General features: G+C 39.2%; 1 protein-coding gene across 6 annotated transcripts in view; it reads left to right on the top strand.

The window, feature by feature from the left end:
- The window catches only part of LOC124947227 (protein glass), a 192,674-nt gene extending 165,797 nt beyond the window's left edge, over positions 1–26,877 (top strand). For 3 of the 6 annotated variants that reach the window (XR_007100346.1, XR_007100343.1, XR_007100347.1), the window contains exons 3-5: positions 2,227–2,845; positions 18,101–21,772; positions 26,329–26,877. The gene's annotated coding sequence lies outside the window, so the exon portion shown is untranslated. Of the gene's footprint in view, positions 1–953; positions 1,075–2,226; positions 2,846–17,686; positions 17,898–18,100; positions 21,773–26,328 lie in introns of those variants that run through there. The other 3 variants (XR_007100345.1, XR_007100344.1, XR_007100348.1) reach the window with 3 other exon arrangements.
- Positions 26,878–27,301: the final 424 nt, after the last annotated feature.

The following is a 27,301-nucleotide window of genomic DNA, read 5'->3' as shown; positions in this document are numbered from 1 at the left end:
TCATTGAATATAAACATTCTCTTGTAATTTTTTATGAAGCATGAATACTAAGGAAATATATCTCCGCCCATGGAAGTGGAGTCTTCGTGTAAAAGCGACTGTTGCTGTACTCGTCGTCGTCGTCGTCTCAAATGAACGCGCGCAAAAATTCTCGAAGAGTTGCGAGAATTACGGCGCGATAGTGGAAGTAAGAATGTTAGTTGGCTGGAAAGACGAAGATTTATAATTTTAATGTCTCTCGTCGCCTCTGTTCAGCACGAAAAAGGTTTAAATGCGTGCGAGTCGTTGATGGTGCGACGATGATCGAAGCGTTTAGCGGGTCTCTCTTCGTTAGTAACGGGACAAGGAACGCTTAACGATCGTCTAATCGCTCTACTAGAACGAGAAATTCTAATTAAATCGCGGTACCAGAGTTTTCCATGAATATTCTAGAGAATCTTTCGTTTGAGTTCATGAAACGAGAAATGATATTTAAATCCGATTTACTATAAAAATCAGTAAAAGATCATAATAACTCTGCTAATGTATCCTGTGGATTCTATTTTTCAAGTTTCCTATTACATATTAAACTTACGACTTATGTTTTCGTTTTCTCTCTCTCTCTCTCTCTCTCTCTCTCTCTCTCTTTATCTCTCTATCTGTTTCGTTTTGTTTTTTTCAACTATCGTAGTAGTAAACTAATAAGACTGATAAGTATAGAAGTAAGAAAGTTGTACAAGCGAAGTGTCCAAAGCTAAGCACATTCGGCGCTAAGCTATTCGGTGCGAGCAACAAGGAATGACGGTGTTCGCGAGGAGAGCGTGAAAATAGACGCTCAATGCCTCATAGTTGCGAGAGAGAGAGAAAGAGAGAGAGAGAGAGAGAGAGAGAGAGAGAGACCGTAAGCGCGACACGCCTGCCAACGCCTGTGCGCCCAGCTTGACTGTTATGAACAGCTATAATAACAGTGCTCCGCTCGCCTTCACCAAGGAGTGGCCCTCCTCATTAATGGAACACCCGCGAGACTATGAATCGTCATGGTTTCCCTGCTTCGAGTGAACGAAACCCCAGGGCATCAGCGAAATGCGAATGAATGTACGAAGCGAGTCGCGTCTTTCGAGATTATCCCTCTCCCTCTCTCCCTCTCCTTTTCTCTCTCTCTCTCTCTCTCTCTCTCTCTTTCTCTGGACTTTCTCCCTCTTTCGTTGCGCTCGTATTGTAACGCCGATGACAATAATAGCCAGGACAAGTAGTCTGCGACCGCGTCCGGATGAGAAATGATCGGCCCCCGGAATCGCCTCGAAAATTGCTCGGAGTCGATTTATGTCTCGTTATTTGGATCATCTCGATCCCACGAACAACGATAAATCTCCTCGTCCTTCCCCGTGCCCGGTCCAAATTTACTGCCCTTTTTATCGATACCGCGCTTTAAGTACTCGCGTGAAACTCACTCTCTCTCTCTCTCTCTCTCTCTCTCTCTCTCTCTCTCTCTCTCTTATGCGCGCGCTTAAGCCTCTGCGAATAGTAATTGCTTTTTAATTGGTGCTTCGCGAGTCCCTCTTTGCTTCTTTCTTTAGCTCGATCATCGTGAAACTCTTGAAATATTTTCTTAACCCTTAAAATTGCTCGAGTAAAAATAACGATTTCTTCGTAACGATATTTTTCTTTTTTTTTTTTTCTTTTTTTTTTCTCAGTTATTCAAGAATCTCGATTCGTTGAAACGATATTTCGGAACGGTATGCCCTATGAAATGTTGCAAACTATTATATATTGTCCGTATTATGTCAGTGACGGTCGGAAGCTACGAACGGACTGACGATATCTATCTCGGACATTTGATTTATGACCGCTCCGCTTCGGGCTCCCTCGTAAACGTTATATTAACATTCTCCTAGCGGGCGCATAGTCGAATTTTCGGAAGAAGATCTGAGAACTCATAAAGCGGATACGCTAGAACTTGGATTATCCGGGCGTCGATTATTCGGATTGCCAATTAACCGAATCACCGAGATCCCGGAATCCGTCGTTATTTTCGTACGCTTTCATGCGTATTAGTTTATGTCACATTTATTCGTATTCTCACATAAATATTCGTTTAAATTCGTTCCATAGATAATTAATTATTTATATTAATTCATATCAATCCGACGAAATTTACTCGTTATCCAAAACTGATTTGTCCTACTAATTTTCAAGTAATAGAAAAGGACTGTTATCATCGTTATCGTTGTCTTATTTTTCTTACAGACGAGTACCTAGACGTTGGCGGTGCGAGTGAGGGCGTGCTGACGTGAGACGCCATGACGCTGAGTGCGTTCCAAAAATACGACGGCACTTTGGCACGGCATACTCTGCGCCCACTGAGTTTAGCGGTTGTTTACATCGATAAAGAAGCTGTTTCAAGTGCCATTCCGGGCCATTAGTGACCTCTTACATTATCTAGAAATCCAACGGAATCTCGAGATATCCCATGAAAACTGAATAGGCTAACATGTCTCTTTCTTCATCAACGATTATATCATAATAAAGATTCTAAGAGTTATCGGTGTAATTCACTTAGTATTAATCAAATTTCATTGAAATAATTCATCAAATAATTCATAAATTTGTGAAACTTGAAAGAAGAAATTAATGCTAACGTGAAACAGCTATACACAAACGTAGGGTCCCGAGAAAAGATAGTTGTTTTCGGGTTTATGCGATGCGCGGAGTGACGTTTAGTGGGTGTTTTCGGTTTCCGTTTTGGTCCCAACGAAACGAGGTGTTAATTCGTTCACTCGAAAACGCTGGATCACGGAGTCGTGTCGACAGTTGTGAATTATTATTACGTTCCACTTCGTCGCCACGTATGATTCGTGAGAACGAGGTAACAGTATTTTTCTTTTCTTCTTTTTTTTTATTTTCCTTTTTTTCTTTTCTTCTTCTTTTTTTTTTTGTTTTTCTTCTTTTTTTTTTCTTCTTCTTCTTCTTTTTTTCTCATAGAGATAATGATTCTTCGCTTTTTGATGAAGTACGCGTATCTGCATACGTCGCTTTTCTCCATTGATTGAAACGAATCGTTTGAATCTGTCGGTCCCATCTGTCGGATGGAAATAACAATAAATTTAATGACGAGTAGTAGCGACTTTCACGAAATAAACAAATACGTAGACTTCCTACGGTAATAGAGATCGATCAGAAACGAGTTTCGTTCTACTTGGTTCGCGGAATGACGGATAAGATAATTTAGATGGACTTTCGGATAACGCTTTGACGGTTTCATCGTTATTCAAGCAGAAAAAGATATTCTCTAGGAGGAACGTTCATCGGTAAATGAATTTATAATAATGATAAAATAATTTTATAATAATCTGTAAGACCGAGCATCGTTTTCACACGGTGAAGGACTGAGAAAGGAAGAGAGTAAGAGAGAGAGAACATTTTTTTTTTTTATAACCATTCTGTTGCGATCTTGAAGTTTTCTATATTGTCGGGATAATTGATATTGCTTATTCATATTCGAATCCATAGCCATTATATTCAGATTAATTTCAGTGGTGCTCAACACTTTTTTCCATGCAACATTACGAAATCGACGTGGATTCTTTCTGTTGGTAGTAAGACTACCAAACTACTTCGTCTTTTGATTTGGGAAAAGACTACAGCATTCCATACTAGCACGTTCTTCCAACGGTGCTTCTTCTTATTAAAATTAAAATCTCAATGTTTCGTAGGACGTCAACCTTTTCTATAGTTCAATAAAATTATTGTAGTTGATAAAAATTATATCTCTATCGCTAAAGACAGTCGTATAAAATTCGGCGAATATCATAACCCAGCGTTTCAACTTCGGTGTATAATGATAAAATCATGTTTATCTAATTCGCTTGAATTTAATTTCTTAATTGAATTTTTTCAAAGAGTCAAGATTTAGTTAAATTGATCTCGAAACGAACAAAAATGATAGGTCCATTCCATTTCTATGAAAATCGTTAGGTCCATTTTCAAAATAAAATTGACTAATATACAAATATATTATAATTGTTCGTTTAATAATATACGATAAAAATTTGTTCCGTAAGGTGACTAAGGTAATCGTACGTTTTAAATGTATTCCCGCTTAATAATATATCGGGTTTATCTGCCGTGACAACTATTTCTTCTCCTAAATCACTATCTAAATGCTACGCCAACTAATATATATCATCCGAACGTTGTAGAACCTGTATTTAAGCCATCGATGGCGACTGAAAAAATTTACGCCCGGTACCATTATAATCCCATTAGCGTTGTTCGTTTGGTTAAAGTGTCTCTCTCCGCTCGTAAATACGCGTCGACCATATCATTAACGCGTATTTCGCCCTGGGATTTAAGCTTATGTGGGAGTTCATTCTTGATATGTTTAAGAACGCTTACGAAAGATCTTAGATTTCTCTTAATTTAATAGGATCCTGTTACTTATTTCTTCGTTTCTATGGAAGCTACGATAATGTAGGTTTAGCATTATTACGTTGAAAATTTTCTTATATGCTTTCTGCATATAGAGGTATCCAACTATTCTTTATAACATAAATATCTCTTGAAGAAAGGTACGTAGGGTACTACGATGGATTCGTTGCTTTTACGTCCGGTGGCTCGCCCAGCTTTAACTAATACTAGTATCACTATATTTCAAACTATTCCACGTCTCAGCGATATATCATAGCGATGCATTTAGCTGTCATCGCTGAAAATACCAACGACGCGGAACTGGACGAACGGAATGTGCTGCGTTCGAACAATGTAATAAACGGCCAATGTTCGCCGTGTTCTCTAATTCCACGTGCCACTTAATACGACCAACATCTCCGACTTTTCGTCGGCCCATTGTCTAGGCATTTATAAGTATCCTTAACTTTCACGAGGGAAAAAGGAAAAAGAAGGAAAAAAAAAAAAAAAAAAAAAAAAAAAAAAAAGAAGAAGAAGGAAAAGAGGGGGAAAAAAAATGAAAAAACAAAAGGAGAATAGATATGCGTTTCGCGCGGTTGAACGCATCTGCCATGTGGGTGTTACCAGTAAATCTTGCGTACCATGATATGTCAGACGGAACTGTCACACGGTACGCCGTTTTACAATGGCATTACCGTGCATACATGTACCCATACTTACATATAACGCATATGTACATAGACATAAGTGTCACGAAAGCGTGGGTTAACGTTAACCGGCATTGTACAAGAAGCTTTGTAAGAGACGAGTTTAAAGCCTCCGACTGAAAGTTAACAGATGCACCCTAAAATCGAGAAATGTCCGTCGACAGTGTAACACGTCGCTGAATTTGCCCGGAATTGTGTGTGCGTGTGTGTGTGTGTGTGAAAGAGAGAGAGTGAGAGAAAGAGAGACGGACACTTTTGTGCAAGTTACGTCTTCATTTTCTTGCCACTTTACGAGAAAGACAGAATTAAATATACACTCGTAGCTTTTCGAGTCGAATCATTCAAAAGAAAGACAGAAAGAGAGAGAGAGAGAGAGAGTGAGAAAGACAAAATATTATATTATAGTCATCTTTATCAAGAAAATGATTTATTAACAAATACAATAAGTTACAAACTTATAACGTACATTTATAAACGTAAATCTCTCGATCGTTCCTTCTCAAAAAGTAATAAAAAAATCATTTCGTAGTCGTCGCGGACAAACGAGCGTCATTAATATCAGCGTTTTCTCCGGTTTCGCACGTATGTATGTATGTATGTTACTCGTCGGTAGACCATTATGCGATTTTACGCGACGAGTATAACGTTCCCCCGGCCCCGGCAGCCCGCCACTCTACTTGAATATTTTGCAACTTGCGTGAAATCTAATTAGTCTGAAAAATGATAAACTTTGGTAAGCTCGCTGTGGATTGTAGGGTAGGACAAGAAAAGACCGAACGAATTGACGTTAATTACTTTTTTATGTGCGCTCCTTGGCAAAGTGGTTCATCGTGTAGGAGAAAAGAAAGAAAGAGAGAGAGTGAGAGAGAGAGAGAGAGAGAGAGAGAGAGAACGATAGCAAGAAGGAAGAGAGGGGAAAAGAGAGGAGAACTAACGCGGACTTAATCGACTTTTAATGCGTATTAAGTCGCGAATCTATCTCTCTTACTCACTTTCTCTTTCTCTCTCTCTCTCTCTCTCTCTCTCTCTCTCTTTCTCTCTATATATCTATCTGTCTATCTATCTATCTATCTCTATCTCTATTTCTCGCATGGACGCAGAGGTTCTGGCGCTCTGTTGAAAGCGGAAATCTGTTGAAGGGCGCTCGAGGCTATCCATAACGTTCTCAGCATTATTCAACATGACGAGACGAGAGCAAACCAGACATGGCTTCAGACTCGGCCGAGACGTTTTACCCAGACGAGCCGGATCGACGCGGAGGATCTCGCGAAAAGCGAGAAGAGTCGACACGAGAGAAGAAGCAACGTATTCCTGGTCGGCCGCGCAAAAACGGGCCTCGACCGCATTTTTGGCCGTGTGCGTGCGAACGATATCGAAGAGGAAGAGGAAGAGGAGGAGAAAGGCAGCGGGGGAGGAAAAAGAAGAAGGGTTCTCTCTCTCTTTCTTTCTTTCTTTCTCTGTCTCTTTTAACGAACGAAGAAATGGATGATGCGTCTGCATCCTTTGGAGACGAGAAGAATATGGTCGCCTGGGGGATAGCAGATGGCTTCCCTTTTTCTACGCCGAGCGTATAACCTAACACGGCGAAAAAATTTTTACTCTCTCGCGGCACTGTCAAAATCACTGAGAGAGGAGCTCTTATTTATTGGAGACAGGTTGTTCATTCGTGTTCCATCTCTTTACATTTTTCTTCCTGCTTCGCAGCCGTACTTGCCTTTCAAAGGAAATAATTTCGAAAAGTCAGCGTGCATAAAAATAACTCGTTCATTCGTTAAAATCTTAGGGAAAATAAAAGAGTAAAGAAGAATATATTTGTTTGTTCGTACGGTTTTTCTTTCTTTCTCCTTTCTCTTTTTTTTTTTTTTTTCTTTTTGTTGTTGTCGTATTTATTTATCCATTATATTTATTTTATTTTATTTTATTTTATTTTTCCTTTTTTTTTTTTTTTTTAATAATTTCAAAAAGAAAGAAAGGTCAATTTCACGAGTTGTCGTGAAAAAAGAATTGAGAGTTGGTTCCTACGTTTGGCCCACGACGAAGAGCGATCTAAGTTTGCCACAAACTCGGACAACTCTGATATATTAGTTTCATGCGCGCTTACATAACCGTGGAGATATTCGCCATCGCATACTCAAAGTCAGCCTCGTCACCGTGGATGAAAAGTTGTGCTCTCTGAGAATGCCTTCGTCTTCTCTTTTTCCTTTCCCCCCACCCCCTTCCTCTTACTCTCTCTCTCTCTCTCTCTCTCTCTCGGCGTCGTTGAGTCTATGGCAAATTCGCAACGTTTTAGCCCACTTCACCACACCAGACACTTTTCTTCTCATTCTCCTCTTCGAATCATTAGTTTTAACGATCCGACGAACGATCGCTTAGAACGTCTTTTGACTATTAAACGTACCAGTCGTCGTTTACGAGAGAGAGAGAGAGAGAGAGAGAGAGAGAGAGAGAGAGAGAGAGAGAGAGCAATTATTAATAGGTCTTTTGCTACTGCGGATGTTTGACGATCGAAACGTTCTAACTAACATCGAAAAGTATTAGAAAACTTGCCGGGAAGTTACGATCGACAATATCTAAAGATTCTTCTTTTTATTGACGACGTAATGTCGAATATATTCTCACCGTTCGTCGTCATACTTTCTATGTAAATTAGTCAGCGATGTAGAAGAAACTAAGAAAAGACAAAAAAAAAAAAAGAAGAAAGAAAAAAAATAAGAGGAAGAAGAGCAAGATAAGTAAGAAAGAGAGAAAGAGGATTCAGCTTATTTGCCCGCAGCGATCTTTTATGCAACATATATATATATATATATATATATATATATATATATATATATATATAACATACCTACGTGTATACATGTATATTTTCCCTCGTAAAATTGTCAATGATGATGATTATCGTACAATTACAAGTTCGCATATCAAGTTAGCTATAAAAAGTATACCTGGGTTGAATCCTGAGAAAAATAATTTCTCTTGATTATTCGTTCGTACGTCGTAAGTCATATGCTAAAGGATTCTCGCGCTCTAATCGACTTCTTTCGTAATTTCGATTCTTGTTGCGTGCTTGCGATTAGCAACGAGGCAGCTTCGGACAATTTAAAGCGGTGCATATGAAGTGCGAACAAGTTTTAACGATCGTTACATTATCGATGATTTCGATTTTCCACTAAATCGTTTTCTCTCTCTCTCTCTCTCTCTCTCTCTTTCTCATTCTTTCTTTTTTTCTTAATATACATTTGCGTTAGCTTAAGCAATATGGATCACGTTTGTATCGATTTTCTCGTATCTTATGCGATTTGACATATCGCGCTGTTTAAATCGTGGACCTGTTTTACAAGATATTTCGATCGTAAAAAGAAATGACAGCAAGAGAGAGAGAGAGAGAGAGAGAGAGACAGAGGTCGTAGATCGTAATATAAGTAAAAAAGAAACGCATCGATACCAATTCGAATTCACGAACTGGTTACGTCCACTTGATAACGGGACAGAAAGATTTCTTCATAAATTTTCATATTCTGAACGTAGAAAATTAATCAAAGCCGAATCAGATAAGGTTTGGAAAGGAAAGTATGTTGGGGAAGTGAAAGAGAATTCCAAAGGGGGGTAGGAAAAGTAATCTTTCGTCGGCATCTCGCATTACATCAGATTAGATCGCGAATATTTCGTGGCGAACAACGTCGAGGGTAAAGACTTGCATGTCGTGCTTGGCTTTCTGAGAGAACAACGGAGTAGGTGGTGAGAGATAGAGAAAGGAAGAAACAGATAAAGAGAAAGAGATGGATAGAGAAAGAGAGGAAAGCGAGAATAGACGTCAACTTGCGTTCCGTTGTTTCGTCTCGAAACTCCACGACACTTCGGCATGACGGGTACACGTGTACGATTGTTGTCCGTTCTCTCTTTCGAGAGAGAGAGAGAGAGAGAGAGAGAGAGAGAGAGGCCACCCACCTTAACCACGTTATCGTGCTCACGAGAATACAAGAGAAAGAGAAAAAGAGAAATAAAGAGAAAGAGAGAGAGTGTGTGTGAGTGAGACAGAATGAGAGAGATAGATGGAAGAGAGAAGAATGGAGAGATAGAATAGATCCCAGAGGAAGATGCGAGCTTTACCGCAACGCGAAATCTCTGTTCATCGTACGTCGAGATCCTCGGCAGCGTGCTATATATTATCGTCGTTATTATTACACCTTCGCCACCCCCGACAACGACCGAGCGGCCAATAAAACATCTTTCTCTCGCTATCTCTCTCTCTTTCTCTCTCTCTCTCTCTGTCTCTCCCGTTCTTGCGCCATCAACGGACTAGCGTCATCATCAATTTCAATGATTTAGTAAATACTTTTAACAAGATTAATTGCAACGTATATATCAAACTCCCACACGGATATATTATATCCATGCATGTAAGATATATGTATCTACGAGGATAATTTTGATAAAATTATCTTCCGGGAAATGGGCTTAGGCATTGATATTAAAAATGGTTACATTATGTTATAAACGTGTTATTCAACGGGTTATTTTTCATTTAAGATCTTTAAAATAGAAACGAAGTAGCAAATATTAGATGGCTGTTAACGATCAACGTTCTTATATTATCAGCTCGTTCGGTCATTCGTATGCGACGATGATCTTTCCGGAATCGTTTGGACTTGCCCGTGTCATCCGTCGTGAAAGGCTAATCTAAACACGAGTGTTCCGTTTTGAACATAGACTCGACGTACTTTGACGTTGGAAAGCTTTTCCGTCGTTGAACAATATTCAACACGAACGACGATATTACAAACGAGTTACCGAGCGTCACACAAGACGGCCATCATAAATTATATTTCATATATGTCGTTGGAACAATGAACGTGACGGAGATGACTACCGCTGTGCCTTCTCTTTACTATCTCTCTTTTTGCCAGGCCCTGGTTTCTATCTGTCTCGTTAAATCCACGCCCGTCCTTTCGCTGCTTCTTAGAGACGATTAACGCGTGAACCAGCTTATTAATCACGCGTCATTGTTCGCCAACGTATGCAGTACATCTTACAAGAAAAGTAAGGCCTCGTAGGCTTTATATAAAATAAAATTACACATTGTACGTTAGACATCAACTTCATCAACTACCTGTCCAATTACGTTATCAAATGACATTTGATTTTGATATGAAATATTCTTTTTCTCAACATACATCGTACATCATATAAAAGCCATTTGGGGTAGTAAAATGCTACTACTATATAATACATACTCGGTTGCATTCCTTTGGCACCGAACGTATCTGCTCTTAACTGTAATTTCACGATGTGGCTTCCATTGCTCCGAAAGTTTGCACGGACCGATGACGGCAATATAGCCGAGCTACATGTTACTTACTCTTAACACGTTTCATGCCTGGGCTATTTTCACGTGACTTTTCATTCAGGCCACATGGGCCATATTATGGGCCCCCACGTTATTCCTATCATTGTAAATGCTTATGAAAGATAATTTATAATATTTATAAAATTAAAAGAAAATAATTAGTGAACGGAGAAAGGTGTAATATATAATATCCATTATAAACAGGAAACATATAATTATTGTTATTAATTAAAATATGATTCTTCAGTGTACATCCGACGAATTTCTTAAGATTAATAAATATATTCCGTGTAGTAATAAATGACTTTTTAGAGAAAGTCGAATGATTCATCAAGGGTGTGCAAGCTAAATGTTTCGTTATAGTGTAATATAAACTGTTAATAAGAAACAACGAGTGAAATTAAAAATATACAATTGATAACTTAAAAGGATATTAGCAGTACGCTCTGTTACTAGTTAAAAATGATCTATGATACTACACGATCTATCGATCGGTAACGTTGTGAAAATTTCATTATAGATATATGATAATTATGCATCAATCGGTAATATTATAAAGTATTTCACGATCATGTCTCGTTTTACATAAAACTACAACAACGATTTTAATGAAAAATTCGATGTGATCCATCGGAGTTCATGCGACACCGACTAAAAATTGCGACGGTTATTTGAAAAAAATAAATATTTCAATTCACATTGTTTAAAATCAAATTAGACTTTTCATTCTATTTTCAATAATTTTAACGTCCGTAGAAACATTCGCATGATCGACGACGAAAGGCAAAAGACAAAAAAAAAAAAAAAAAAAAAAAAAAAAAAAAAGAAAAAGAACGAATCGATCAGTCATTAAAAGGGGACATTCTATGAAACATAATTGTTCAGAAACAACATTGAAACGCGTTCGAAGTAATATTATTTAAATAAATAAAAAATATCTATTAGAACGATAATTTTATTGCTTGTTAATATAATAGAATTATTTGTAGTCTACAACGACGAGCTTTTTCATCGAGAGCTTATATAAGCGAGACAACATTGGATCATACCGAAAATCACACGAAAAAGAGGACGTCTAGTGGCGTCGTAGCAGAGCGTCGTAGCAGAGCGTCGCGACGGTGCAAAGTTTGCGGACAGACAGACGGGCAGCCACCCACGCGACGCTCCGCTGGCGTTCTCCATTTATCCGTCCACCCTGTCGTACGTCTTGGCAATCGTAGAACGACGTGACCGACGTTTTCACACACACGTACCTCTCTTCTCTTCTCTTTTCTTCGCAGAATCCACAAGCGAGGACTATCATTGCTCATTCCGCGGCCTCCTCTACAAGCTCTTCCTCTCTCTTTCTCTCTCTTTCTCTCTTTCTCTCTCCCTCCCTCTTTCTCTCTCCCTCCCTCTTTCTCTCTCTCTCTCTCTCTCTCTCTCTATCTCTATCTCTATCTCTATCTATCTTTCTTTCTCACATTTTCACGAGTCTCTGTATCCTCGTACTCTCGATGTCACTTTCGGTCGACGTTGCGAGCATATTCAAGCCCTCGCGACTATTCTTCGTTACTATTTCAAGCTCATGTACGAGCGAAGATTGTACAACTATGATGGCACTCTCCTGGCCTTTATCCAGGGCGATCGTCCAATCCAAAGGATCGTCCTCGTAGTACAAGGCTCGAGGACAAGAGAATCCTCGTCTCCTCTCATGTTAATCATTCAAGATTAACAGTTTATGACAAGAAGCAAGATAAAAACAAGAAGGAAAGCAACTTTTTCTCGTCCTCGTTAAATCCTCGTGTGTATTTTTTTCTTCCATTTCTATTTTTCCTTTTTTTTTTCCTTCTTCTTTTCTCTTTTTTCTTTCTTTGCACTTCTCCTCGCTCATCTCTATAGATCTAATCTATCGTTCGAGATCTAGGATTAGCTTATCGATCATTGTCAAGTTAGAAACCAGCTTAGTCACTTTCGCGCTACTCCCATGTTTTCAACGCGCGTAGATATATATCTATATTTTATGTCTCGAATCATTAATAGATCGAAAAAATGTTGATCGATGTGTTATCGATTCGTACTTGAGAAAAATGAATTTTTTTGGGGTGTTTTTTTCTTTCTATATTTTTCTTTTTTCTTTTTTTTTCCTTTTTCCTTTTTCCTTTTTTTATTGATGCAAATAATCTAGTCGGCTAGCTGGTTCGTTCTCTCTCTCTCTCTCTCTCTCTCTCTCTCTCTCTCTCTCTCTCTCTCTCATTTTTTCTATCTTTCTCCATTAACTTTTCTAGAGAATACAAGAAAAGGGGGTATCTTGAGGACGTTAAGAAGCATTTGGAATCACGGTAACCTTAGAGGTCAAGACTCTTTTCGCGCGCGAGATTGTCGCGGAAGCTGCGGGTCCTTCGACGTTGTACTCTGTCCCCTTCTTCCTTCCTCCCCCGTCTTCCTATGTTCCGCATAAAGAGAGATAGACATAGAGAAAGAGATAGATAGATAGATAGATAGATAGAGAGAGAGAGAGATAGAGAGAGAGAGAGAGAGAGAGAAAGAGAGAGAGAGAAAGAAGGATGGTAGTACAGAGAGCCTTGGAAAGCGCCAGACATCGTCGGCAATAACTTGTTGCACCCAACCACTTGTTGCACGCCTCTCAAAATTCTTCACGCCTCGCCAAGCAATTTTACCGTAAATTGCCTCTTCGGGAAAAAATCCTCGCGTGGCGTATCTCATTGGTGGCGAGGCGAAAAGACCGTGGTTGTGTTGAGAGAGAGAGAGAGAGAGAGAGAGAGAGAGAAAGACAGAGAAGGAGATAAGAAGAGAGAACTGGTCGCGAGAACATTGCTCGTAGAATTCCGAACAGGAAGAGGACCAAAAGGAAGTCAATGCAGACAGACGGTAAAATAATGCAATTTATAACTATATTATGCATCGTAATCACACACTCTCTCTCTCTCTCTCTCTCTCTCTCTCTCTCTCTCTCTCTCTCTCTCTCTCTTTCTTTCTTTCCCTGTATCTTGCTTTAGTGATGAATTCGAAGGAATTCATAGTTAAATGCTAAGAATTTAAATATTCATCTATGTCTCGTTTGTATTAATCGTCTATACATTCTTGCTTGATAATGAATAAAATAATTAAAATAAAATTACAATTAAATAATAATAATAAAATAATATTGAGAGAAGAAGATATTGATTTTATGCAAATAATAATAATTTTCTATGACGTAGCTAAGGGAAATAGCAATAAATATTACATTATTACCTTAGAACCTAGCGATATTTAATATTGAAATATTTGTTTGTAAAATCAATAGAATCCCATTTAGAATGAAACATCCAGTATATAATAAATCAATTGTTTTCTTCATCGTCGTATTTTCTCTCTTTTTTTTTTTCTTCTTTCACTTTTTGTCATCTAATCGGCAAATGAAAATTCAGATCTCACAAAGTTTTAAAGTTTCTGCTGTTAGGTCAATTAAGATTCATGAAGTGATTAATTTCCTAGATTTCCCAGGAAATTATTTTTTTTGTGAATTGTAATTTTTTGAAAAAAAAAAGAAGCAATAAAAAAGAAGTAGAAAAAGAAGAAGTAATATTGGAAAAATTGCAAAAGGTGTAAACCAACGTTCATAATAGTTGCATAATACGAGACTAATATATATTGATTAATATATAAATCGTGATATTTTACGAAAGAGAATTAGCAAGCTTATGGCATTGTGATTACGTGTAAGTAGATATTTGTCGAATTTTCAATGCTTAAACAAATATATCATTGTTAAAGATCCTTAGTGATAAAAGTGACAAGAAAGAAAAATAAGCAAAAAGAACGAGAACTTTGAGAAAGGACGATTACATTAAATTTCACAACGTAGACTATACTAGCATAGATATTAGTAATTTAATCTGTTAATGAGGCTATTTAAATGATTAGCTACGTAAATGACTGCGGAGTTTACGACAATGTAATAAAAAAGCAAAGAAGAAGGGCCAGTCGTTGAATCGTCGTTTCTGCGTTGGTCCAACGAAAGATTAGTGAATCTTTCAAATCGTGTTTGCACGTTTCGTTCTCTCTCTCTCTTTCTCTCTCTCTTTTCGTGGTTTTTTACACACACGGATACCGTTTTATCAAGACGAACCATCTGTCGTCGTCATTCGAACCGATTACGAAATCACGCCCGCATGCCGCAGCCTTAAAACCAATTAAGACACCGGCGATCAAATTATTCGAACGTGCCGCTCCTTTGACGTCGTCGTGCCGCCTCTATGGTAACACAATTTCTTTTTTTATAGATTTTAAATATTAGCGTGCGTGCACGAGTATATCGACTTTATATATTATATTGCTAGAATGAAATACGGAAGTAAAACTTCTCTAAAAGCACTTAGTATCGTTACATTAAATCGGTTATTGGAAAATTAACGCAACTTTATGTTCGTTCATCGATCCATAGCATTTGTGTTAATAAAAATAGATAAGAGATTTTCAAGGGTGACTGGAGATCGAAGTTATCGTAAAGTGGTAATTGTAAATATCGTTATTATAGCAACGTTAACCGCGTTAAAGCAAAACATTAAGATTTTGGTCGAACGAAACTTTTAAGGAGGACGGACGGTGACTTTTGTAGATGGACGCGCTACATCGAGGCGGATTCCTTTGAAAGAGGAGTAGCAACACGTGGATTTATTAAACGTTGAACGATGCGTAGTACATCAAAGCGGGTATTATTAGGTTGTGACATGGTTGGACGAAAATAGAGCCTCCCTCGCTCTCGTACGTTCCTTCTAGTACGTATCTTCGTCCATATATTCGTCCATCCATCCATCCGTCCGTCAGTTCGTCCCTACGTTTCAAATTTCTACGGATATCTCGCCGAGCTATGGAGTTTCCGACGAGAACGGAGTCCGTGAATCATCGCGCGCTTCTTATGTACCTCCTCTTTATCGTCATTCTAATTCACCTCCTTCGTCTTCTCCAAGGTGGTTCATACTCCATAACGAAACGAACAGATTTCCGGACATTCAACATTTTCTAACGCAATATTTAGACGTGTAATATAAAAATAATTATCGGCGTACGATATTTTATATTTTAATAAAGACACATATTTAATAAATCAATATAAATTATAAGCATGTTTCCTCGTTATATACCTATCGAATTCGCGTTCTATTCAATGGTTAAAAAATATCACGACGTTTAAGTGTCCATCGATGTCTCTCGACGGCGGAAGGAGAACGTTCGATTATTAACCAAGAAGCTATTCGCATATCAATTTTCTGTCTACTAATTCTATTATTTACGAGCGATAACCTCAACGAAAATATATTTATATTCCCCATTTTATTGCCATGGTCTATAAAGACTTTAAAATATTTATAATGACGTATGGTTGTATTTTTCGTAACGACTTTATAAATTCGTAAACACGTTTCTGTGACGAAATTCGGATTTTAATTGACTGAAAGTTTTTTTGTTCGATCGTTTGTATATATTCGACCGTGAATTTTCATGATATTGTATATGTAAATAAATCGAAACGAAAGAACTATTTACGACGTGTTCGATCGATTACCAGGATCGACATTATTATACATCGTTGATGTCTCCTCGACGAATCTTCTTTCTTTCTTTCATTCCTTATCTCCACTTAACTGATTAATATACTCGTAGCTTCTATAATAGATATCGATAAGATCTAAGTTCACGGCAAAAATCTTTTTCATAGATGCAAACGAGGAATGGCGCGCGCGCGCGGCATTAATTAGCATCAACGCCGTTTAAGTTTCCTGCTTGATTCTAGTTGCGTAAAAGCATTTAAAGGAACGCGTATACGATGTCAGCCTCTAACTCGAAATGAAATATATCAAAGAAAATAGTAGAAATCAAATAATTCGATTAATTGAATCGTAGCAATTCGTTACTTCGAAGTTGTTTATCAAATGCGTTGTAGTAGCAAGATATTAGAACGTAATCGTAATTGGAATACTTCGTAGAAGCATCGCTTTATTTATAATGCGACAGGAAGAAGCAACGTGAGTTTCCCTGGAGTGTAATTTCTTTTCTCTCTTTCTCTCTCTCTCTCCCTCCCTCCCTCTCTCTCTCTCTCTCTCTCTCTCTCTCTCTATCTATCTATCTATCTCTGTCTCTCTCTCTTTCGTTACCATTCTTGCATTCGCCAACTCGTACGATCCACATTATACGAATGCAATTTATTATTTGCCTGCGAGCGGCCGTGCACTGGACCGAAATGAGATGACAGAGACGTTAACGAGAACAAAAGTAGCCGAGTTTTACCTGGCATTTCGTATTACCCGCATTTCTTCTTATCCAAAACGATGATCCAGGAGATGACTCGAGATTGCTTACCGTGATCCACTTGATCGACCGTGAATAAATTCGCGTATATATCTATATATTATGTAGATACATACCATACCGTATACAGGTTGTTTCGTTCAACGATCGTTTACGATCTTTTTAGGCATTACCGATACTACGATAAAAAGAAAAAAAAAAAAAAAAATTCTTTAAATGAAAATTCATAAGTAACACGGTCGTCAATAAATTGCAAATGTATAAATTACAAGAATATTATATCTTCGATTGAAAAATCGAGATAATCTTCGTTCCTTATAACATCATCATCATCATCATCATATAATTTTTTCCATTGTAAATATATCCTTGAAAGAAATTAAATGATCTAGGACGAAGATGCATTTCATCAATAAAGCCGTTGGGAAAATTATTTTTAATGTAAAAAATCGATCCCTTTTCATTGGCTAATATATTTTCACTTATCTATTCGTACGAGAATTCAAAGAGACTTTCGATTTCTTCTATGAAATAAAAGTATAGATTGATACACCCAGAGTTCCTTCTTTATCTTTTTCGACGAAAGATGACGTGGAGGAAGAGAGTAGGAATAAAAAAAGGAAATAAAATCAACGACAATCTCAATGTCTCTCGTTCCTTTTTTAGCTTCGCGCCTCGTTCAATCTCCTTCGTTTTCTCTCTCTCTCTCTCTCTCTCTCTCTCTCTCTCTCTCTCTCTCCCTCTTCCTTTCGATCTCGCGTCCAATCGCAACTCATAACGCGCGAGTTAACGCCATTTCTCTCTATCCTTTTCTTCCTTATTACGGGTGGATTGGCAAAGGGGCGAAGGTAGAAAAAAAGAAAAGTAGGTGAGGTGGTGGAAAAGATGGGAGAGAAAGGGAGTGCGGATTCAACGCAGATATATCAATCCAAGTCCGTATGAATCTCGTTGACAGGCTTAAGGCTTGCGGCGTGAACGAGTCCTGAAGGAGTCCTGGACAGATGCGATTCCACCTGAAAGGGACGCTACGCGTATCAGGACTGTACGTGCTCGCACGTTGAATTAGGTGGAAAAGCAAACAAGACGTTTCTCTACTCGTTTATACCGTCGAAACGAAGGGACGTGATGTCAAGTTACGGCCATTAATAAGGCGAACTTTGAATTGAGTATTTTCTTTTCTTTCTTTTCTTCTTTCTTTCTTTCTTTCTTTTCTTTTTTCTTTTTTCTTTGTTTTTCTTTTCTCATTCTCATCGCGAAGTGATTACATACGAGATTTCAAATCATTTTCTATTCCACAATATCGATATAATTTATTATTATTTTCTTATATATTCCGTTTTATTTATTCTTCTTCTTCTTTTTTTTTTAGGGCAGCGGAGGGGATGGGGGAAGTTTTCGTAGCAGAGATCACGTACGAATTAACAACGTGGAATGAGAAGAGAGTATCGTATCGGAAACAAGGAAGCTTCGTGATATACGATTAAAAAACTCATTTTCGTTGCACCTTGCATGTAGCCGGCCACGCCTGTTAAATTATATTTTTCCAAATAGCTCAGGGTTACGCCCATCCGTTAAGCTCATATTCGATCTTTCCGGTATTCGATTCTCTTCGCTTGTGTTTCCTGTTATGTATGTCTGATGCCAATGATCAAATGTAAAAGATAGAAAGAATAAAACACGAAAATTCATTATGTATTCATCGATGCGATTATGATGTTAGAATGTTTTTTATGAAAATCATAATTTTAAAATACGACGAGACGCGTGAATTTATTAATAAACATTCGGTCATTGCTCACGATATCGTTCGAAACAAACTCACCTCGTTATACGTTGTAAGACGAAAGAGAAACGACAGGAAATTGACGGAAGAGTTACGAGCTTCTTATGACGAACACCGAGCGGTACGCGCCACCTTTTCATTGTTCGCTTCGTTAAAAGCATTAGCACGGTCATTATTCTTAATTACCACGCACGCTCTGTCGTGCGCGTAGCTCTTCTCGAATGGTACCGTGCGTCGAGTACTTACAGTTCGCCACTACGCAACACCGCCCTCCTTTGTACCTTACGATGCGACATTTTCGTTTTACTTTTAGCCTTTCCACGATCATTATTTTACGACGTACAGATCGTTTCGAAAATAAGCTGACGTACGTTGAATAACAATGTGTCTCGAAGATGTGAAAGGAAGAAAAGAAAAAAAAAAAAAAAAAAAAAAAAAAAAAAAAAAAGGAAAAGAATATTCATAAATATTTTCACTTTTAGGAAATGATTAGGAGATAAGAACTAAACTTAATTACGTCTATATCAATTTTCAAATGTACGAAGAATCGCAATAGGCATTGCTATTTTTGTATTGAGTGCATAAATTCATTTGGTAACGTATTACACGTTTCGTCGCCTACGTACCTATTGCTCTTACGTATCATTTATTTCTCCCTGACATACGTTCGTTTATTTTAAAAGTTGCTCGTGCAATAAATGACCGAGTAGTTCTAAGTTCTTAAAGTAACTTTTAAAATTTTCCCACTGTCTCGACATAGATTGATCGCGATAACGATCGATCATACTTTTTGAAAAATCGATTTCCAATTTGATATTTGCATATCTATTTACGTTGCTCTGTTGAGGAATGGAAAGTAAAACTGAAAGGACGTCTATAATGAGCTGTTTATTTTATCTTTATAAATTTTTATGAAAAAAAAAAAAAAAAAAAAAAAAAACGAGGAAGACGATTTATGCGAAGCACAGTATAGAGAAGTTCTCGATGAATGGATATCGCGTGAATGACCGAGGGAATAGCCTTAGGAAAGATTCACTTGCATCCGTTGAAGCATGCGTGATCTAGAACGATCGTCTCGAAGCTCTCTAACGATCCTGCTCTTCTCTACTGTCTCCAAATGTTCGAAGGGATCGACGTCTTTGTGATCTTTCGCCCGAGGTATGCATAAATACATTGAAAACAAAAAGACAACGAAAAAGAAGGAAAGAGATAGCGAATCGGGATACTGAGGGTAGAGTGAAAACGAGAAGGAATGAGAGAGAGAGAGGGAGAGAGAGGGAGAGAGAGAAATAAAGAGAGAGAAAAGAAGAGAAAGAGAAAAGGGGGGCATAGCAAGTGGAAAGTGGCAAGCCACCGTTATCGACCGGCCGAAAACGCGCCGCCTCGAGGCTCAATATGCAAACGATGCTTTAAAACGGGATATTTGTGTTTCGCGCGCTCTTCGCTGCGTACAACACACGCATACATAATGATTACGGATCAACACACGCGTATACTTTGCTCGGTAGATATACGTATGTACGCCCCTGTCATAAGTGGCTCCGTTCCGTATTTTACTCGAAACTTCACTCACTTTCGACGTAACACCATACTCCGAGCCGGTATTAGCTTCGACCATCTGGACCACACTGGATAAAGAAAGAAAGTTTCTCTCTCTCTCTCTCTCTCTCTTTCTCTTTCTTTCTCTTGCTTGCTCGCTTACTCTCTCGTGCGAGTCCATCGTGCGAGTCCATCGCTCGGGGATAAAAGTTGCAAAAGCTTTTTTCGATTCCGACCGCGGATCAAAGTGGCGGTAGGATAGAAATAACTATGGTAAGGTTCGAGTTACTAGCGTTATCTCGTTTCTATCGTCTCGCTACGTTAGTGGTAATAATACGGAATCGTTACGATCAAACTAATACAATATCTAACGAATATAAAATAGTAAAAATCTTCCTAATTAACTTCCACCATAAATTATTCAGCCATCGGCAGGATTTTCTTCCTTTAGAGATGGTACCTCTTAAGCGGGTTTTGCAGTAAACCGCGTAGGCGTGAAAGCTTAGCCGCAACAGGTAGAGCGTGAATAATCAACTTCGTGGCGGAAGCGGTGCATAGAAGAGAACTAATATATAGCTTCTACCTTGATTCTACTGCTATAGTTCTCTCATCGGGGTATTAGAAAATCTTCACGGGCAAGTACCACCTTGGCGCGTAGCCGTGAGCTCTCGTAGAAAAATCATCCTTTCCGGGGGGTGGAGATGAGTAAGAACGAAATTGCGGACTCCGTTATGGACTATCGGTACCGCGATATGTATATATACTAACCAATGGAGAATATCCGATCCACTTTGGTAAGATGTTGCATTATATACTACTAAGTGGCCTTTGAAATGTAGTCTGGCGGAAGTACGATAAGTGGGCGCGTCAGTATATCGGATAGAACGTTCGAAAAGAGACTTGAATCGATTATATTCCTCTTTGGTATACTTGAATACTTCAAGCATTAAACCAAGTATTTATGTATATAAAAGTGGAATGAAGATAAATGAAACTTCCACGAACTTTGAAATTATTATTTTAGCACGCAGAAAGGATTTTGCTATTACAATTGGAAATGACCTTTCGTTGCTTCTTAACGGAGGTAGAAAAAAAAGAAAAGAAATGATAGAAGCCTCGGGGTAGAACATTCGAAGGAAGCGAACAAACGCGAGAGAAAGGGTTGCTCTATATATAAGAGACTCGTAGCCTCGGGCACAACTTCGGCTACCAACGTTCCCTCGGCTTACGAAAAAGCAGCGGGGAATCGAGTACCGGCTGGAGAAGAAGAAGAAGAAGAAGAAGAAGAAGAAGAAGAAGAAGAAGAAGAAGAAGAAGAAGAGGTAGAAGAAGAAGAAGGAGCAAAAGAAGAGGAGGAGAAGAAAGAAGAAAAGGCAGAAGCAGGACAAGGAGGTAAGAAGAGTGCGAGGATGGGACGTCCATCTCATCCATCCTCCTACCGTAGCCTCGTTCTTGCTTCTCCTAATGATAGCGTGCGCTGGCTCCCTCGATGCACCGGACAAACTCGGCAGAGCGGCAGCAGCGGCGGCAACGGCAATGGCAGTAGGAACAACAACAACAACAACAACAACAACAACGGCGGTGCACGCCAACGAAGCGACGATGCAGGCGAAGCTAACTACCAGAGCACGCCTCCGCCTCCTCCGTGCACTAAAACATTACCACGCCGGCAGCGTCGGCTGCCGTTGCGGCTACCTTCTAGGGTATCATCCGAGCCACGTATGGGAGCCCTAAGTGCTATTTCCAGGGACTCGTCTCCTCTTTCTCTCTTTCTCTCTCTCTCTCTCTCTCTCTCTCTCTCTTTCTCTCTTTCTCTCTTTCTCTCTCTCTTTCGTTTCTTTTCGCTTCTTTGCGTGGGGTGGGGGTCCAAAGCAGAGCCACCCTCTTCCCTCGGTCCTTTCCTCCGGCTCTCGGAACCTTACCTCACTCTTCTTTCATCCTCCATCTTCATCTTCTTCCTTCTCCCTTACTTTGTGTTTCTCTTCCATCGGTTGCCACGAAGAGAAAAGAAGATAGGACGATTTCAGCGAGACCCGTGATTACCCATTGAGGGTGGAATTCATTACACCGAGAAAGATCCACTATGATATTTTCCTCTTCTATTTCTACCCATATTCCATCACGACTTCTCTACGCTCATTGTAAGAAATTTAATGACGAGATAATTGTCCCGGACCAGTCTCGATATACTTAGTTACGAGAGTGTAAACGACCTTTTTTCAACGAACACTTTTCGAAATAAAGTTTCTTTGAATATTATCTCGTAGTAAACTTGCCGATGATCATTTAAGAATGATCTTCCTCTCGAGTAGAAACACTCGAACGATCGAGTTAAAAAAGTCCAATGAAAAACATTCGAAAGAACGTAAGAAAGACGGTGGACGTAAACTCTGGAAATATCTCTCTCGCATGGAACGTCATTAAACCTCGACGGAGCAAAAAGCGCGAGCAAAAGTCTTGCAGAAAATGCGATAAGGGACGGACGGATGAGTGGGAGGCGAGGGAAAGGGACGCGCCCACGGTCGTTTGGAATTGAAATTCAATTTCACAGAGAACCGGAGTCCAGTGTGTGCCGCGTGCTTCTCTCTCTCTCTCTCTCTCTCTCTCTCTCTCTCTCTTTTACTCTCGTTCTTTCTCTCTCACTCTCTCTCTTTCCCACCTACTCAAGGTACCGCTCGTCTTCTCCATCTTCTTCCTTTCATCCTTTTTTCGCGTTGGTTCTCCGGGCGGGGTTTTTGCCGGCAAGTCTGAGAGAACGCGGCTCGTTCACCGGCTCCACTCTCTCTTTCTCTCTCTCTCTCTCTCTCTCTCTCTCTCTCTCTCTCTCTCTCTCTCTCTCTCTTTTCCTGGCGTGCAGTAGAGGAGAACGACGCTCGTACGTGACAACGATAATCAGCGAGTTAAGTGGGGTTTAATTTTCTTTGGCGCGGGCGGTGGAGAGAGGCAAACTCGAGGAGAGATGCTGGTGGTGGTTCGAAAGTCGATGGAGAGGGTGCCGTTAATGGTGATGGTGGTGGAAGGGAAGGGAAATGCGTGTATACACCTGCCAAGAAACACAGAGGCTCGTACACGGCATAGGCGGACCTTGCGGTCTCGGAGAAAGAGAGCGAACGCGCCGAGGCCCCTCGACGGGGCCCATCGAGGCCCTCGTCGAGAGACACAAGAACGTACGGAGAACGCCCGCGCCACCTGTAATTGGGTCCAATCATCGTGGTTCTCATACGGACGTGGTTTCTACCTACACGTATCTACAAGCTCGTCCGGGTTCCTTGCGTGGAAGCACCTGGTCGACGACGTTCGACATCGATCTCCTCTTTGGCTTTGTGTCTTTCTTTCTCTCTCTCTCTCTCTCTCTCTCTCTCTCTCTCTCTCTCTCTTTTGTTCTTTCTTCGTTCCATCAAACTTGCGTGCTTCACCTTTCCTCGGTTTGCTTTCCTGTGAAAAACGTCGACATTGCGTGAGTTTTTTAATGGGAGAACGGTGTAAGTTGAAAAATTTGTTTAAATTTGGACTACAGGTTAAAGTTTTTTACGTTTCTTATAAAATCAATAAGAATTGTTTTTTGTTTTTTTTTTGTTTTTTTTTTTTTTTTTTTAATTGGTACTGGAAAACAAATGATTCCGAGAATGAGAGTTGCTGAACGGAGCGTATGTACAGGAGCCATGTCGCATCTCCCGGAGGCAGGTGCCTCACCTCTTTCGCCTTGCCTATCGCAGTGCCTATGCCACGTTGAACAAAGGATAAGAACGTCCAAGTATGATTAACAATACCGGTACAATGGACAGATATATATTTCATTTCGGTTATTGTCACTTCGAATTTTTATTATAATTATTTTCGCTTCGCTCTAATAGCTCCTTTCAGCGTCTAATTTATTTCAATGAAAAAAAAAAAATAAAAGAAAAAAAAAAGAAAAACTAATAAATGCCGTAAGCAGAAATTTGTCGCGGTTTATTATAATCAGAACATTATAAAATGTTTGATTCTTAAAATTTCTTGTTAATCCGTCTCTTGTTATCAGTAATCGATCGTTCTTTAAAAAAATTACTCTATTTCGAGGACTATTGCCGTTCTCGTGAATGATGTACCTCGAGTACGGCCTTAATAGGATACGTCAAAGGACGTTTTGTCGAAAAGGAAATGTTACAGTATCGAGAAGATTACGGTGGACAGCTTCCTGATTGCGAGCCCATTGTAGAGGGTGATAGATCCAAGTGGTCGCACAATGCGATCTAGATAAGAGTAATAGAGGGAGAAAGAGAATAGATAGACGAAGAAGAGAGAGAGAGAGAGAGAGAGAGAGAGAGAGAGAGAGAGTGGAGTCCTTTAGAAAAGATGCTGCGTAACGGTGCTTCCGATTTCCTTGTAGATTGAAAGAAAAGAGAATCAGTCGAGTCAGATGATAACTTTTCGATTGATGGACTCCGTTTAGGGATTCAGGGGTCTTCTGTGAAAGTATATAATTATCGTCGAGTATCATGTCGAACTCCTTTCATGAGCTAGGATAAAGTAAATGTTACTCTTTAACGGATACGTTATTCTCTAAGTAAAAACTAGACGCGCTAAGTAGATAGGTCGGCTTTGCTTGTTCCTGATTAAACCTATTCGCTTCTCTATGGAATCGTTCGCTTCCTTTACCGTAGTAAATGTTTCGCCGAACCGTGCGTGGCAATTATTATCGTTTTAAGAGAAATCATTGTCCGTGCAATTACAGGAGTGGTACGCCGTGATAGTTCATAATAATATAAAAAGATCAACTAAAAATCGTTAAGAGAATGATAAAGAAAGATAGAATATCCATGGGATTTAAGAATCTTCGGACGTACTTTTAAATACTATCACGATCATTTTATATGAGGCCTCATGTGAGAATATCAAGGTGGCAGTCTCGTTAACGTTCTAATCTAAATCCACAGTACGTCGATCGGCGTCGACGTAACGGCAGTCGAGTATAAGGGAAAGGAAATCTCGGATCGCAAAAATCCACATACCGTCGGTCCACCTCTTGGTCGGTAAAGATTATCTCAATTATGAACGCGTAAAAGAAGCAGACTCATGCCCAGCTTGCTCGGTCATCATCATCGTGAGAAAGAAAGAGAGAAAGAGAGAGAGAGGGGGAGAGAGAGAGAGAGAGAGAGAGGGAAAGAGAGAGAGAGAGAGAGAGAGAAAGAGAGAGAGAGTTAAAGATAGAGAGAGAGGAAGAGAGAGATAGAAATAGAGAAAGAGGAAGAGAGAGATAGAGATAGAGAGAGAGAGAGAGAGAAAGAGAGAGTCAAGACGCAATCGCATTGCCCTCTATATACCTATACGCGAACGTATATACGCTCTTCCTCCTTTCCGCTTCTTCTTTTTCTTCCTCTTCCTCCTCCCCCTCCTACGCCTCCTCTTCTTCTGCTTCTTCTTCTTCTTCTTCTTCTTCTTCTTCTTCTTCTTCTGCTTCTTCTTCTTCATCTTCTTCGCAATACGGCGTACGCATCTCCAACTCGTCTCTCATTGTATGGTGTATATAGTATATATATGTTCACGCATACATGCATACGCCTCCACCTGCCACTACAGGAAGAGAGAAAGAGAAAGGACGAGTCAACTATAAAAGCCGAAGGAAAGAGCTTTAACTCGTACCTTCATAGACAATGAACGCTTTGCTCCTCGGTCGTATCTTGAAATTGCCTACGTGCCGCCGAGTGGATACGTCAAAAAACTAAGCTCTAATACTCCTTCCAAGCTCTCCGCATCATTCCATTGATTTTTAAACTTGGAAAATGAGCTTTTCGTGGAAACGCGTGGGACGTAAGAACGAAGATACTTCGAATTCCGTTTTGTTCTTCCTATAGGTAATAATTCATACCGGAGGCGAAGGTTTTCTTTTTTTCTTTTTTTTTTTTTTTTTTTTTTCTTTCGAATAAATTCTTCAGTAATTTTGTACAGTTACATATAAGTACGATAAGAAAATAGAACTAGCCTGTAATAATATAATATTATCGTATAATTTTTTAATAAAGTTTAATTAGATAAACCGTCGTTAAATAATTCGTAAATATTTTCTATCGAAAGATACAATTATTCTTTATCGTGTAAAATTGACAAAGTCATTATTATTGAATCCTAAAAAATTTTCTTACGTTGTAACGGTGAATGGCCCGATAAGAGACATGAGATCTTCTTGGCTATCATTTTATCTTTCTCTCTCTCTCTCTCTCTCTCTCTCTCTCTCTTTCTCTTTCTACAAGCGAGGAATCGTTGAGACCGATTAATTCTCTCTTATTTTCTTACAGCATGGACCAACGGAGGCTGCGGTGGCGGTGAACGACAATGAACGCTTTTTCGGTTTTTTCCTTTGAGAGTTCTGGAGAGTCCTTGCCGCGCTACCGGACCGGTATCAGGACGCATAATCGCCTGGCATTCTCTCTCTTTCTCTCTCTTTCTTTCTCTTTCTCCTTTACTCTTTTTCTCTTCGCCGAGGGGCGAGAATGGACATTCTGAAGTCTCAAGGGAAGAAAAAAGAAGAAGAAGAGGAAGAAGTAAAGGAGAGGGAGAGAAAGAACTCGAAGTTATGGCGGCGCCGTGCAATGACATCAGTAAGCTATAACAGGTCCGTACGTCATTGTTACGTACCGGAGATTCCATAGATGAGACCTTGATACGGCGTTTATTAATGCGAGCAAAGTATCCCGCTTTTCTTGGAGAATGCTGCGACCGTCTCGAATAAAAAGTATCAAGGAAAGCAAAAGGAAAGATAAAAGAAAATTAACTGAAGAAATTTTATAAGAGGATCTCATTTTCACATATATATATATATAATAATACATATATGTACACATACATACACACACACACACACACATATATATATATATATAATAAATTCTAACGAAGTGTAAACGAAATATGTAAAAATAATAATTTATGCGTTTCGTAATGTACCTATTAAAAATTGTTTTTAAATACCAAATACCGATATCGATGCGACTTTTCGAGGAATTAATTTTAGAGAGGTACGAGTTTATCTCGCGTATATTTTTTGTTCTTCGTATGTCCTTTATTTGTTTTTTATTTTATTTTATTTTATTTTATTTTATTTTATTTCTTTCTTTCTCTCTCTCTCTCTCTCTCTAACGAACGGCAGTGAGTACCGACGGTCATTAACGTTAAAGGGAAAGGTCAAAGGAAGGAAGGCGCGCGGTCATAAAGCGACTGCGAGATCGCCACCCGCGTGCAAGGAATAACAATAATTAAACGCGCTTAATT

Source organism: Vespa velutina, chromosome 2 (genome assembly GCF_912470025.1).
Source record: "Vespa velutina chromosome 2, iVesVel2.1, whole genome shotgun sequence".
Lineage (NCBI taxonomy): Eukaryota > Metazoa > Arthropoda > Insecta > Hymenoptera > Vespidae > Vespa > Vespa velutina.
Note: the sequence above shows the minus strand (reverse complement) of the source record. Positions and strands in the feature narration are given on the sequence as shown.